This window comes from Gobio gobio, assembly GCF_949357685.1.
Source record: "Gobio gobio genome assembly, chromosome: 2".
Taxonomy (NCBI): Eukaryota; Metazoa; Chordata; class Actinopteri; order Cypriniformes; family Gobionidae; genus Gobio; species Gobio gobio.
This window is the reverse complement of record NC_137098.1, coordinates 37,783,748-37,800,592: the sequence shown is the minus strand read 5'-3', so window position 1 is coordinate 37,800,592 and position 16,845 is coordinate 37,783,748. Positions and strand designations below refer to the sequence as shown.

Sequence of the window (16,845 nt, the reverse complement as noted above, 5' to 3'; positions counted from 1 at the left end):
GAGGTGCGAGGTCGAGGTCATGGCCATGACGCGTAGAAGACGAGCTTTAAACTTTTTTTTATGTTTTTTGCTGCTTTCCTTTTTCGTGATCAACAATGACAGGACACCGTCTTCAACTCAATCTCTGCATGGACGCGACGAACTTTTTGGACTCATTTTCAGGAGGCTGTCTTCGTCTTCATAACTCTGAGGCAAACTGCAGTCGCTATGAACCAGAGCATGGGTATGTAACGTTACGATTTAAAGAATATGCTTTTATTCAGCTGTATAAGGAAATGGATGCGTTAATAGATCCGAGCTTAAAACTGCACATTTTGTTTACACAGACTATCCTCGCCTCATAACGAAGCTGTGAGCTCTTATCTGCTTGGAGCGATTTCCGCGAGTCCAGATTTAACCGCTGATCATGACGACATTGTGTGTAAGTAACTTCTAATGTGTTTCTCATTCCTTGTTTAATTTTAACGTGACTGTTTTTATTAATACCAGTCTCATGTAATTGTTTTCCAGCTGCCTGTAAGACGTATTATGAATCGACACGCTGGAGCTTCAGATACAAACAACCTGAACTTAACGTTACATAGCAGGCGGAAACTGCGAAGTTTAGCTCGGAGTCGATCAAGAAGAAAAAGGGTAAGATTTATTATATTAGATCCGTTTTTTGTCAATGTGAGTATTTTTCAGGTTGCTTATTGTCTTTATGGATTGTATTACAGTTGCTGGAAGCGAGAGTGTGCTGGATGAGGTGGACGTTTGGAAGTCCGCGACCATTGAACTCATATCTGACGAGGAAGACGGCTTTGTTGACGGGGTGTCTGGATGGATTGTGCGGCCACCGCGCTCTCGCAGCCTGGAGCACGCCGAACTCTACATTACATTACGAGACATTACTGCTGCACTGTACATAGTTGTGTGTTTAACAATAAAGCTCTTTCTTTAAGTAAACCGCTGTGTTTTATAAATGAAGCCCTTTCTCTTGAATGAACAGCTGTATGCTTATAAATGAAGCCCCTTGTTTGAATAAACGGCACGGTCCGTATAATTTTCCCATATATTCCTTGATGGTATGAATACATCATAGCACAATAACATTAATATGAAACAAATTATTACAACATAAATTATATATTTATTATTATTATTGGGGTTTACATTTATAATGAGCCAGGGGGACCAATAATGATTGGTTTGCAGTGATCTGCCAACCAATCACGAGGGATTTTTCTTTTTTAAATGTAGTGGCTTCAGCCAATAGTGAGTGAGTAAATTCAAGTCTGGCCGTTGACTCTCTGGTTTCGCTGCTATTCATATGCAAATTAGAGGCGTCGCACCTCCGCGCGGTCTCTCAGCGGGGGGCTCTCCACCTACGTCATGGTTCGTTTACGACAATTTGTGGCACAGACAAACGCGACGTTCGCTGCCTCTAAATTGTCGAAAACTGCCGAAAATTAGGGAGATTTCCAGGAGTATACAGGCGTTTACGGGGTCGAAAATCCCACTTTTCATGCAGTGGTAGTGTCAATAAAAGCATTTATTTCAGTATTTATAATATTATAAATGAAAAATTGAGTACTGCATCTCAAAGCCCTTGGTATAATATATCATTTACAGCAATAAACAAAAATCACCTGTTTTGGTCATTTTTATGGCTTTGACTACTTTGACGCTCTTTATCTCATCATTAGATTATGCGGGGATTCACAGACGGTGTCACATATATTGAAGTTAAAAAAGCTAATTTGAAAAATGTTTCTTCTGCTTTTACCCATAAAATGAATGCTAACAACACAACACCAGACCCCATTTTCATTGTGTTAACAAATAAACATTTTTCTAAATATCTTATTTTGTGTTGTACAAAATGTGGCAGGATAAGTGACCTTAACTTATTGGCCTGCCTGGGTCTGGATAATAAGCCAATGAGGTGCAGGTGGCGGTAATATTTAAGGACCCTTATTTTGGCGGGTTTGTACGGTCCTGCTGCTTCTGGGTTCCCTCTCCCCCTGGCATTTCCTTTTCCCGTCCCCATTTGTATACAGGTATGTTGGGCTGCCGCTGGTGTAATGTGAACTGCTTAAGGCTTTGCTACGTGATTAATATGCACTGTTTATGGTTTAGAGCGGTGTTGGTGGCTGCACTGTCTGCACTGTGACGAGTTTGTGGCGGAGTTTGCTCAGGTACGTTCTGTTCCTCGTTAATCTCCTTGCGAGCTTGCGTTCACGGGGCCGTCCAATACTCTTAGTTAAAGTTGATTTACAAGTGCTTTTTATTTATTTTCTTTTTCTTTTGTCTTTTCCTGTTTGTTGATTTTGGTTTTGATTTTCAGTTTCAGATTATTTATTTATCATCTTTACAGTGTATTATACTGTTTTGTTATCAAAGTGTATAATTTTCTTTAAACTTATTCATTATCCTGCTGGTGCCATTCAGGCTCTGTCCACCCGCTTTTGCAGTAGGTGTCGTTAGGGAGCCTGTGCACCGTGTCTGTAAACATTATTTTTTGGTTTTCCTTTATTGTTTAGTGTGATTTGTGTAAATTCTGTTGTAATCTTTATTAATGTGTTTCCTGAGTGGATTTAGTGTGGAACGGGGAAGGCTAGCTGCGTCCATTCGGTGGCGTTTCACAGTGTGCTGTGTGTGACACAATTGCTTTAGGGTGTGTGCGTGTGGTGCCAATGCGGTGTGAAGTTGAGGTGGGTTTGAATAATCATCCTGAGTAGCAGCCGGCCTGCCTCGTTCCTGTGACCCCTGGCCCTGGAGAATTGTGTTTTTGGGCATGTCCCCGGACAGAACATTTTAATGTTTTATAATAAAGTCATTTTTTTTGTATTGATACTCCCGTCTCACTAGACATTTCTTTGTCTTCAGTGATAAAACTTACCTGTGTCCTTATTAGGAGTATTTCCCTGGTCCTCCACCAGGGTGGCGTAGTCGGATTCATTAAATTGTGATCTTTTTCAAGTTTCCCACTACTGGGGAATGCCACATTTTGGCGTAGTCGGCAGGATTTTCTGGTAAGGCATGGAATTTTCTAAGTGAGCCGATGGTGTACTTTTTTGTTATAATATTGTGTGTTTGTAATATTGGTTGTGTTTTTTGTTTAACTTATTTTTCAAATTTTTTAGAAGCAAAACAGTAGCGTGCATTCTGATCTTTTGAGCAAGCGCTATTTTCCCAGTGAGGAACGGGTAGACAAATTAAGGTTGTGATTTTTACGGGAGTTGTATGGTTGCTCTCACTTGTATGTAGCACTCCGGGAGAAGTGCCAGGGGGTGCAGGTGGCCAGAATCATCTCAGGGCATGTCAGTGTTGCAGCTGCAGGGGGCCAGAATCATCTCAGGGCATGTCAGTGTTGCAGCTGCAGGGGGCCAATGGGTCACCGATCCCATATGTTGGCTATATTGAGTTGGACGTTGAGCTTTGTGGTCAGGTAAGCACTGTCCTACAAGATGGCTGTATAGGCAAGTGACCAGTCTTTGTGAGTCATGTTAGACTGAGGTGGTAGTTCATGTCAAATTCCCAGGTGGCATGAGGAAGCCGTGTATTGAATGAGTGACCAGTCTTCGTGAGTCATGTTAGACTGAGGTTGTAGTCCATGTCATACTCCCAGGTGGCATGAGGAGGTTGTGTATTGAATGAGTGACCAGTCTTCGTGAGTCATGTTAGACTGAGTTGGTAGTCCATGTCATATTCCTAGGTGGCATGAGGAGGTTGTGTTGTATACCGGCCGTCACAATGAAAGAGGTGCCTGTAGGAGAAGTTCCATCAGAGGATGTCGATCTGCTGATGTTGGTGCCAGAGGTTCCTCTGGTAACTCTGGGGCCAGCCGCCCGGGTTCTAGTTCTCCTGGGCACTCTGAGTTTGCCGGTAGGTGCTGATGAGGTGACCCTGGTTTCTGGGGGCCTCGAGGTTTCAGACTTGGCATTAAGTACTCCTCAGTGGCCTGTTGGATGGCCGGAGGGCCGGTCTGGTATAGAGGGTGTCTCAGGGAAGGGAACTGGGCCGACCACTACAGGCCAGGAATAGTCCACACCTATATTTATATTTATATTTATGCATTTGGCAGACGCTTTTATCCAAAGCGACTTACATTGCATTCAAGGTACACATTTTACATTTTGTCAGTTCTTGCTTTCCCTGGGAATCGAACCCATGACCTTGGCGTTGCTAGCGCCAGGCTCTACTGTTTGAGCTACAGGAAACCTAGGCATCGTTGGGTCATCGTTGGGATGCAGATAAAAAAAATAGAGGGTAGAATGTGGCAGGATAAGAGACCTTATCTTATTGGCCTGCCTGGGTCTGGATAATAAGCCAATGAGGTGCAGGTGGCAGTAATATTTAAGGACCCTTATTTTGGCGGGTTTGTACGGTCCTGCTGCTTCTGGGTTCCCTCTCCCCCTGGCATTTCCTTTTCCCGTCCCCATTTGTATACAGGTATGTTGGGGTGCCGCTGGTGTAATGTGAACTGCTTAAGGCTGTGCTACGTGATTAATATGCACTGTTTATGGTTTAGAGCGGTGTTGGTGTCTGCACTGTCTGCACTATGTGTGTACTGACACAACTGCTTTAGGGTGTGTGTGCGTGTGGTGCCAATGCGGTGTGAAGTTGAGGTGGGTTTGCATAACCATCCTGAGTAGCAGCCAGCCTGCCTTGTTCCTGTGACCCCTGGCCCTGGAGAATTGTGTTTTTCGGGCATGTCCCCGGACAGAACATTTTAATGTTTTATAATAAAGTCATTTTTTTGTATTGATACTGCCGTCCCACAAGACAGTTCTTTGCCTTCATTGATAAAACTTACCTGAGTCCTTATTAGGAGTATTTCCCTGGTCCTCCACCAGGGTGGCGTAGTCGGATTCATTAAATTGTGATCTTTTTCAAGTTTCCCACTACTGGGGAATGCCACAAAAAGAAAGCAAGTCATACAGGTTTGGAACAATATGAGGGTGAGTAAATGATTATATAATTTTCAGTTTTTTTGGGGTGAACTTACCTTATTACGTTTTCAAAAATACAGCACATAAGGTTGAAATTCATAAAGTGGATTGTTCTGATTATGAATGAATTAAAAAATAACAATACTAATAATGTTAGGTGTTTAGAATAAACTCCTGACCAGAATGTCACCACTGTATTGAGCAATATCCTTGCAAGATCTAAGAAACCTGTTTGTTAGTGATTCATCAAGAAATTAGCTGAACTGACTAGCACATCTGCAGGAATCAAGCTAATGAATTCACAGCTTCCACTGGTTCCTTTTTCATTCTTTCATTTTAAAACAGAGTGAATGTAAACTTTCAAGATGCTAGTTTTATCAACATTATTACAGCAAACATTTAAAGCAGGAAAATGACTCCATCCCATGTCCCATCCTAATTACTGCACAAGATGTATTAGCTTACTTCATAATGTTCAGTTTACTTGTCTTTTCTATTTCTTTTTAGAGTTTATGGGGTTTAGAAAGTTTGTTTATTTAAGGTGCTCCTGCAGAGCTTTGTGAGGCACACTTACTTTATGCCCTGCCATCTAGAAATAATTTTGTTGCTTTAATTTAATATGTGCAATAGAAGAAAGTAGAAATTCAATAACTTTAAATGAAAAAAAAAAACAAAAAAAAAACTGAGTGGCTGATTGCGATAAACTGTTCTCAATACAAGCTGAATTTCTATTTACTGTGTTTAATCAACATAATGTGCCAGAAGGCCACATCACCACTCAGTTCATATTTATTCGTATAATTTTCAGATGCATGGGGGCACCATCAATCCCAGAGTGGCTGAGAGAGACCCATATCCATCTATGCATCTCTCCACAACCTTTATTCTCTCTGAAATAAAGGGAAAACAAAAAGAAACCTTAAACAAAAATGAGAGCAGGGCTAAATTATGCACAATGGATACCTATTTTCCTTTTTTCTTACAAGATAAGGGCTCGTTTTTTCTGCCTTTGTTATTAACAGTGTTTGCCCATGGGATGATTAGTAAAGCAAAGGATGAAGGAATAAATACCTGTGCATAGTTCAAAACAGGCTTTTCTCTTTAAAGATGGGATCTCATGGCAGGCTAAACTGGGTCTGGCAACATCCAGCCTAAACCACCATTTACAAGGTATTGAGACTTGTGACCAATTTAATCCTATGCATTTTTTTACATGTCTGTAATCAGGTTATGTCAAAGCGTAGGTGGCTTGGTATTGGAAAAAAAAGAAGATTGTATTATTTGGGATTTTAATTATTATTTTAATCTTCTAAACAGATATATTTACTACATGATGCTTCTATTTCTTCACGAAATTAGTGTTTTTCCTAACCTATCACTATGGGTAACATATAGTGTAATGTCATGTCAAATACTAAGATATCTAGCATTCCACTTTTAATAAATAAAAATCAGACAGGTGACAACACAGAATGCCAGAAGATGCTTAGTTTTATTGATTGATTGGTTGATTGATTGATTAATTGATGTTTAAAGCTCAGAACCTACTTAAAATGAGAGAATGAATTACATAAAGTACTTCCATCACATTTTGTATGATGAGGTAGGATGAATCATGGTTGTGACATGACAAGAATATAAAAATTAAAATGTGTACAAAAAAAAAGAAGAAGAAATAAAGAGCAGGGGCCTCATTTACAAAATGTGCTTATGCTCAGATTTGAACTTTGAGTGTGAATACTCTAAAATCTAAGCCAACGTTCATATTTATGAAAGTGTTTTTTGATGTGGAAAAGTGCTTAGAGCCACATCAGGGTCTAAGCAAACGTATTCACTATTTTCTTGTGGCAAAGAGTAGGAGTACTGCTGGTAGCTATTTGGAAATCGAAGTAGTTCTTGCCCCTCACAGTTCTCAAGTAAAGGATTTGGATGTTGACTGGTGATCTTTTAATATGTTAGTGACATTAATTAGGCAGCGTTTACAAGGCGGCCATCTAAACAGGGCCGTAACCAACATAGGCATTGACGGGGACAACCCCCCCCTACACCCCCCCCCCCCCCCCCACATTAATTGGAAATGGCCAAATTGTCGCCCGGAAAATATGATATTTCTTAATGCTGCTCTCTATTACGCACACCTCTTTGTTGTTAGAATGACAGACAGTTAAAAAGTTACATAGGCTGATCTGCCTGAGTGGTGTCAAAATGATGGCCAATCAGATCAAAGAAAGCGGGGCTTAATGTTCACTGAAGATGAGAGGGAATTCCAACACAACACTTTTAGTTTTTACAGTGAAAGTGCGCGTGCGTGATAAGATATAGCTTAATATTTGAAAACTGTTTTACGATGGATGTTTAACGACCAAGAGTAACACACAGTGATGCAAACTACTCAACTTTTTCAATGTAATTGAAAATATGCTATCATTTAATGATGATGTCATTCATAGCTGAATGTTTTGAGACAACTTTTAACTTTAGTTTTTTTTTTTTTTTCATTTTTTCCATATTAGACATAGCCTGGAGGCCAGCCAAACTTAGCCCCGCACACAACATTTGAGGTCGGGCAACTATGCTAGAACAAGAGCTGTTCGGACCAATCAAATTGTCAGGGCGGGCTTTATACAATAATGGACAGATGATCAACAGTAACGTAATCATGCACGTCACGAAAGAGCACTTGGGTTGAATTTGTTCTAATTCTAAAACGGAGAACTTGTTCGTATATGCATTCACCAATACTATCTCTCTCAAAAATGATGATTGTGTTGGTAAGTACTCCTTATATCCTTAAATTATTTTTTTACAACACCGGCAAAGATCGTTTACAGTTACACATCTTCTTCTTCTACTTCTTCCAGCGTGCGTGCAGTTGAGTTCTGTTTTCAACTATGTGTAACGCTCCATTGCTCTGATTGGTTTTAGGTGTATCCAATTGAGTGCAGAGGCATTTATTTCCTGGTTCGGTTGAAACGCCTCATAATCACAGCCCAATGGAGCAGTATCAGACTCATATTCTGACTAGAATCTGAGTATGATGACGTCGGGCTATATATGTTTGCATATATGAGTAAATGTTTGCATAATATTATTTGCAGAATTTCAGTAGATTACTTCACAACTATATAGGCTACAATTAGACATGTAACATCTTTTATCACACTTATTTTTTTTCTTTATTCCATTTTAATCATTAATTCCATTTTTAATAATTATTTAATGTCTTTAAAAATAAAAACGTTCGTCCCCCAATGTTCAAGACATGGTTACGGCTTTGGATCTGAAACCATTAGCTGCGCACAATTTCTCAATAATTGTTTGTGTTCGTTCTCTGAATCACAGGTCTAGGCATTTATTTTAGAAATTATTGTAAGATCAAATGTTGGACGATTTCTATTTCTATTTTATAAATGAGGCTCCAGGGCCCGTGGCCTTATTGAACTTATAGCAGGTAAAATATGGAAATATGACCTTCAGGATGAGGGCTGACTTTGATATTGCCTGGTTTTTAAACGTTAAGCAAATATCATACAGTGTTAACAAGTAGGGACTCAGATGTGAAAACTTACAAAAGGGATATATTACATAAAATCAAATTTTAAATTGTACATTGTGTAAAAAAACAGCCAATTGATCATCTCTGATTAATTTCATCAAAGTGGAAATGTTGCTATTTAAAAAACAACTAATGGCAGATTGTGTGAAATGTTTTGTCCCATATCTCCGGATTCAGTGAGCAAACACACTGTACAGATATATTATTCATAGTTTGTGTGTTGTCATTGTTAAAGTAAGAGTAATAAATATTATATTAGTCCTGGGCCTTGTATTAGTCCAATAGATTCTCTCAGCTATTTCATAGCAGAAAAAACACAGATGAAATATCCAACCACTTCATACAGTATCACTCTCGTGCAAATGTGCATTTGACAAAAGCAAGAATACACCTAATAACCATTACAAAACAATACAAAAAACATGTATTTTTGTAAAAAATAAGTATTTGATTTATTGTTACAGGTAAGAGTAACAAGTGTAATTTTTTTAAATAAAATCTTAGTAATATTCTAACAGAACTCCTAAACGATAGCTGGAGACTTAAAGGTTGTCAGTTTTCCACTGCATACTGTTACTGATGCAATGGAGAGCAACGTTATGCATGCTTTACACTTGTGGATAAGCTCTTTCATAACAGTATAAACACGAATAAACTTCTTTATCATTAAAGGTAAATGGCTATTGATTTGTTACTTCAACTTTTCTATTGTCAGTCTATTTATTTTTTTCCTATGCACTCTCTTTAAACCTGCAGGGTTATGTTTACAGCCCAATGTCCTGAGGAAATCCACAAACCCGATCTTTACCCAGGATTCCCTGCTATATTAAATAAATAAAATGTAATTTTCCTGTGCAAATATGTGTGAAATTAAATACATAAAGGGGTGGCTTTACAGTCGTCAGATTTATCCTGGCCGTATTTACTTATTTCAAAGAATGTTCAGCTAGCAACAGAGAATGTGGTGTCAATGTGTTTAAGACATTACATCTCTGAATGACCGTAGAGATTTGTCAAAGTGATTGTACAATCCATTTTTGTAAGGATTGGCTTACTTGTCAACCAAAGAGAGATGGATCAGGATGCAAAACATTTAATACATTTAAACTGGAACACAAATAGAAAGAGTGTTTGCACTTTGACATCAGATTGCAACTCTTATCATACGTTACCAATGCAAACTGAGGCTGTGCAACAGGTTGACATGCAGCATTTGCGTATGATGGATGTTGTAATATTGTATTGAGAATTCAGATCAGATAGTGAGAGGACTTCCAGTTTTGATTGTTGCAGATTATCAAGGTAGTAAATGCATTGAAGTCCATCATTTTCAACGAACTTATCTGCTTGTCATTTTTTTTCTTTATGTTGTTTTTTTTCTCTCTTTCTTAGTTTCAGGTACTAACAGAATCTCCAAACGTTGCTTTATTAAAAAGCAGTACTATTAATAGTTATGGGTGAAGAATCAGAATGGATTTACATTAAAAAAGAACAATGGAACACAAAATATATTATTAGACAAGTGAGAGCAGAATACAATGGATTACAAAAGTTTGGAGTGCTCCAGTCTCGACCCTCTTTAAAAAAAAAAAAGTCTTATGCTGAAGAATGGGAATTTAAATGGCCGCTGTGATAAGTGTCGAAACTGTTTGGTGTCAGGCGTAACGCAAGGTTTTTTTTTACTAGTTTCCTCCTGACGCAGTTATCATTTTCACGTCCTGTGCCACGTTGTTTAAATAGCAAATGCATTTGCGGCCATTTGTGCGCCCATGGGCATTGTTGGCACGTTGTTATTTTGATGCAACTGAAATAGACTGTGCCATTGACCTACAAAAACCTGGTCTAAAGTCAATGGCGCAACATATTTTGTTTTATTTAAAGGGTGCATTAGTAATATGTGCATATAGGCGGGTGCACAACGCGTGTACGCACACAGGGACGCGCAGCAGCACAGACATGTTTTTAAATATTAAAAATAAACATTTTTTACAATGTAAAAGATTATTATTGTGTACATAAAGATAAATATGCCTACACGTCATAATGGATAGTCATTGCATGTCTCAGAATTACCTATTTGCAGTAATGATGAATGAAATTGGCTTCTTATTTAACCAATCGTGGCAATACACACCTAAGTATTTAAAGGGGTCATGAACTGGCTTTTTTATTTTTTTTATACTGTTATCTGAGGTCAACTTATGGCGTTTGTGTTTTTTACATTCAAAAACATCATAATGAATAAGTAATTTGAAAAAAAAAGCTATTTTCTGCCTTGGTTTTGAGGCTCTCTGAGAAACACTAGGATTTGATGGGCGTGCTGAACTGAAGACTTGGAAGTAAACGCCCATGGCTAGGATTGGATAATATTTGCATATTTAATGAGCTTCAGCTACCGTCTGTCCCAGGAATCGTCTAGGGGAAATGCTCAGAGAACTCGCAAAATATCAAACAAACACTAAATCTCTCTCACACACACACACTCTCTCCCGCGGAGATACACACACTCGCGCGGGGACACACACACACTCGCTCGCGCGGGGACACACACACTCGCTCGCGCGGGGAGACACTCACACTCGCGCGGAGACACACACAGACACACACACTCGCGCGGAGACACACACACACACTCGCTCGCGCGGACACACACACAGACACACACTCGCGCGGAGACACACACACTCGTGGACACACACACAAGCGCGGACGCGGACACTCTCACTCGCGCAAACACACATAACGTTACAACAAGTCTCTCTACACATAATCAATACAAAATCGTACACATATCAAACGATCTGTAACAATGCAATATACTATCACGTATAAAAAACATGTTTTACTCACATAAGTGTCCTGCACCATTCCTGTCGGGTCCAATATAGAAGGCACACCATGTGTTTCAATCTCAATATGTCTGCAAATCCCCACGTGAGCTGGAACTTCATTAAAAATAAAGTTCAACCACATATTCCTAATATTAGGATATGAGGGAAGCTTATGCAGCGACTGTGTTCTTCCACAACCAGGAATAGCGCAATATGGTGATATCCTCGGCATGTTTATTGCTGCTGGCTAGAGCAATCCTACCAGCTCTATGAGTCGGTGGGCGGGGCTACTGAATTACACGTGCTTATTATTCTGTAGAGGCGGTGTTTCGTCGCACGATGACATAAAGGTGAAGCAAGATCGTTTTCAGGTTCTGGTGTCTATAAAAGCTTTTCTTTGACTAACTAGAAAGTTTTCAGCTCTGAAACTTCCCAGATAGCAAAAAATATCGGCACGGCTTCTTTTTGCCGCCGGCCCTAAGCTGTCGGCTATAGGTGCGTCCCGCTGGCGGTGATGAAACGTTTGCCGCCGAATACGTCACTCCCATTTCTTGTGAGATGCCGCGGCCGACTAGCCGGCGGGCCGCCGCCGTCATTTTCTCTGGCGGTTGCCTCCGCCTAATGGACCGCGGCCGGCTGGCGGCAAGCCGCTTTGAAATACAAGGATTTCTACTCTCAAATTCGACCAGCCACGTTGGCTATGTTTGGCTTGTTGGGAAATAGAGTGGAACTGACAGCATTTTAACTAGTTCTCACATTTCAACCGATTATAAAATCATAACAGCCTATATGTGAATTATATCAAATATTAGTTTTTTTTGCTCCAAAGCCATTAGGGTTTATAACAGATTCTTGACTCTTGATTCCATGATAAGGTTAGGTTTAGGAAATTACATTTAAATTTTCACTTAATTATTTGCATGTTGAGTGTGTTTAAACAGTGTTGGTCAATTTGACCCATAATGGATGTAATACTTTTTTTTTTTTATCATGATAGTAGGGTTAAGAAAGTTTGAAAGTTCATTTTAGGATAACACTTATTTTTGTATTGCCCTTTTTCTATTTCTTTTTGGACTGACTTTAAAATAGAGATGACAAAAGTAGAACTTAGAACTTCATGACATTTTACTTTGTTTTCAAAACCCATATTTTTCTGAAAAACAAAAATATATTATTAATTATTTAGGAAAAATTCTACATTCATAAGACAAGAATAACTCAAAAGAAGCCCTCTAATATTACCTTTTATAAAGCTGATTTTTACAATATACTTTGAAACCCTTTCAAACATGAGGTCGCAAAACAAAAAGCTTACAAAAACAGAAACCTGAAAGCTTTTCAATTTCATGTGACTGCCTTAATATTATAAAGTATTTTCTATCTCAGAATTCTTATTTTTATTATTTATTTTATTTACAGTGTTACATTTGTTGTTATTCTTTGTTCTCATTGTACTTTTTGTATTGTACTTGTCTATAAATGTACTAATTTAAATAAAAATAAAATAAAACCAAACAGAAGTACCTCCACCGGCCGAGAGGGGCAGTATACCTAAAAAAGACGGAAGACAAACCGGAAAAACATATGAAACAGATTTACCAACAGCGGCCGGGAACTCATCATCACACGGTTTTAGTATTTGAAGAGAGGAGATCAGAAAATATCCTCGACTACGAGCGTTTAAGTAAGTACATGTTTCCTTTTTGTGTAACACAATATTATGTTCATTTTTTATGTATATACCGGTAGGTTGTTTTAATTTGTTTGTGCCGACACGCACGCTGCTAGTCTAGTGCACAATGCACAGTGTTAGCTAACACGTGCTGTTTCGCCTTTTTTACACACTGAGTTCAAGCATGTTCTACATGTTAAAATGAATCTAGCTACTGTAGGTAAGTTAGCCAAAGCTTTACATCTAGAAATACTTAAGTTTAACTTTTGGTGTTTTCTAACAAAACAGAATGATGTATATAGGTTATTTAAATGATTGTGTTAGTCCGAACAAGCATGCTGCTAGGTCAGTTCTAGCAAGTGTTAGCTAACATGTGCTGTGTTGCTACTGTTCTTCTAGCATTTAAGGTGATTTATGAGTTATTTCTCTGAACTGCTGTACTTTTTATGTTTGAGGACAATGCAGTTTACTTGAATCACTACACTGAATGAATACATTTTACTGTTCCACATTTGGCTGACCAGTTTTTTCCCCCACAGCATAGCTACTGTATATTCTGTATGTAACGTTATCAATGCGGTTTTGTTCACATTTTCTTGCAGATACCTTGACCAGAGCACAATCGGTTATCTTCATCCAAGAGACCTACTGTTGGACAATCGTTTCGGCTTTCAAGGTAAATAAATTGTTAGTCACAATGTCTAGTTACTGGGCTATAAGGAGAAGAATATTGAAAGGAGTTGAGATGGACAAACAGGAAATTGCAGCTGTTGGAAACTTAAACAGTATGGAAAATTGTGCCTTTAGTTGTTGTGTTTTATTTATTTATGTATGTGTATATATATATATATATATATATATATTATATATATATATATATATATATATATATATATATATATTATATATATATATATATATATATATATATATTATATATATTTTTTTATATATATATTATATATATATATATATATATATTATATATATTTTTTTATATATATATTATATATATTTTTTTATATATATATTATATATTTTTTTTTATATATATATATAAAAATATATATTTTATGTAGATTTCCAGAATGAGAACCAAGCCCTGAGGGAGGACAACCAAGCCCTGAGGGAAAGCAATGCACAAGCAGGTGAGAACATGCACTCTTTCTTAAATTTTACTTTTTTGACTGTGATGTAGGTCCAAAATTACCAAATGCCTTTCATTTTGCAGCTTCGGATGGCAGCGGCTCACTTCAAGAGCAGGTGAAGCAAGTGAAACAATGTTGATGACGTTTGCTCGTACTGGGCAATCAGGTACAACTTGCAAACAACACCTGTGGTTGTTGGTTTAATTCCCACTGGGGCCACCTGTACATGTAGTAGACCTAGTTGTAAATGTCATAGTTTAGTAGTTGAGGGACCAGGACTGACTGCTTTATTCTTTTATTCTGTGAACCCCTGTAGGTGCAGATCAGACCCTAATGCTGCGACGTCTTGGAGAGTTTGGCGATGTTGTGCGTAGCATGGACAACAAAATGGACACTATGTGGCAACATTTCAGTGCCAATGTGTCTTTTGGAGAGTTATCCCTGCCAGGGGGTCTGTTACTCCCCCTAGACAACCCATTTGGCGTTGCTTGACAACAGTTTGAGGCAGGATAAAGAGCTCCAGGAACGATTTGTAAGTGTGCTGATTTTGTTTATAATGCTGTAGGGTAATCTAAAAAGTAAAATTTAAGATTGTACACTGCATATTCTACAGTGTGAATCCACAGCCTGTCACATTTTTATATTTATGTATGAGAAGCTTCAGAGATATGTAATTTGTAACACTTTTTTGTATTTTCAGCTTCGGTTTTTGGCAATCAAATGTGGGAGGGACCTAAAAACAACCGTGTGGCGAATACTTCAGAGTATCTTCTCTAATCACCTTTCCATTAATACAACCTGGACGGGTGTAGGGGATAAAGCATGTTTTAGAGACATGTTCCTGAAGACCATTGTTCAAAGTAATATATATATATATATATAGAAATATATACATTTGTTATATATTTAAGTAGATGTGTGTGGCCTTATGACATTCAAATGGAATGACAGATCTGTATTTTCTACAGGAGCCATCCGGAAGAACCCGGCAACCCAGGATGCCACTGATGAGGCGGTCCAGGTTAACGTTATGCGTTACCTGAAAGGAACATCTGATCGTGAAGGTGGAAAAAGACGCCGCACAGCTGAGAGGGACCCACAGCCGACCTCTTACACCTAAGCTGACTACTGACACCTGGAACCCTTTCTTTATCCTGCAGTCAGTAACATCAAGACCCCTAAAGAAGCCAGAAGTTTCAGGCTACATTCACCCAATCCACACTGTTCACTGTGGAAATTACTTTTTTTTTTTTTATTCCCTGTGACCCTGCCTTGAAGGCAGCTCCTTGGATGGATATGGGATGGCGAGGTTGTTTGTCCTTTATATAGGCGCACAAGAAATCACTGAAGATAAGCCAATTTGCGCTGCCTCATTCTGGAGGTCGGGGAAAACCGGAGAACCCATAGTCAGGCTTGTTATAATGGTCTGTTCTACTACTGTTCAATTCTTCTCCAGAGCTTTACTCTAAATTATTACCATTTATCCTATTGTTAGAAATGGCTTGTTAAATGTGATGTTATACCTCGATTTATTTGGTATCCTGCACATTCTTTGGTACCAAATATCCTCATTATTTGATTTAATGGTAATTCTTTTCATCCCAGAGCTGACCTCTTTGTTATTAACAAATATTGTAAGTGTTATAATTTGCTTGTACGGCTGTTTTTTTTTTTTTAAACCAAAATTTAATTGGAAACATGCAGGTTGTTTAGTAAAAATGTTTTTTTTTGTGTTATTTATAGGCATATTTAAGCTTATTTATTGTCTGTTATTTATATTTCATCTTATTTATATTTAATTTATATTATCTTGAATCATTGACAGTTACTGTACTTTGAAATGTGGAATAAAAATGCCAAATGGGAATTTATCTGGTTTGTTCAATTATTATCCATCATAAACTGCATGTTACAAATATATGAATAATAAATAAATAAATATATATTATTTATTACACAATAAGCGGAGGCAGATCGCTCGAAAATAGCGTTTGCCTCCGACGGGCCGCCTTTTGGTATAAAGGCGGCAGAACGGCGGTTTGCCTGCGGGCCGGCGGCGGAACGAAGGCGGTAGGAAGCCGGCTGCCGCTTTTAAAAAGCGGCTGCCGCCGGCGGTGCGCCGTCAAACGTGTTTGCGATTACGCAATTCTGACGCTTCTACAGCCGCCGGATCACCGCCGGTGGTCCGCCGACTCATTGCTATCTGGGTTACAGTATATTCTTATATTTACCATGACCTCTTATATATCAAAAGCTCAAGGGAAAGTTGATTTCTCAATTCATCACCCCTTTAAACTGACTCGTCAGGTTGAGGGTGTCCATATTCCGCCATGTAAATAGCAATCTGCCATGGTGCAAGCACAAATGGCTCTTAAAGGGAATGGGAGATGAGACTCTGATTGTTTTTTTGCACGTTATGCCCAAAACAGACCCTAACTCATTAAGAGAATAGGGGCAACCATTTTAGACCATGCGCCGGGCGCGCCGATCATTTTTCCCGTCGTTATACTAGCAAAAGTGGATTCGGACACGCCCTAAGTGCACTTGCGCACTTTAGACCATGCGCTTAGATCATTAAAATAGGGCCTATAGACTCTCTTTGCAAACACATTGTGTGTGAAAATGATAAAGATCCAGCCTTTATAAATGTGCTCAGAACCTCAGCGGGGTTATACAGAAATACAGATTCTCATTCACATTTCTT

The 16,845-nt window shown here is 38.6% G+C and overlaps 1 long non-coding RNA gene across 1 annotated transcript; it reads left to right on the top strand.

The window, feature by feature from the left end:
- Positions 1-942, top strand: LOC307138936. The gene is made up of 4 exons (XR_013818072.1): positions 1-223; positions 327-421; positions 511-633; positions 717-942. It is a non-coding gene; the product is annotated as an uncharacterized lncRNA (long non-coding RNA).
- Positions 943-16,845: the final 15,903 nt, after the last annotated feature.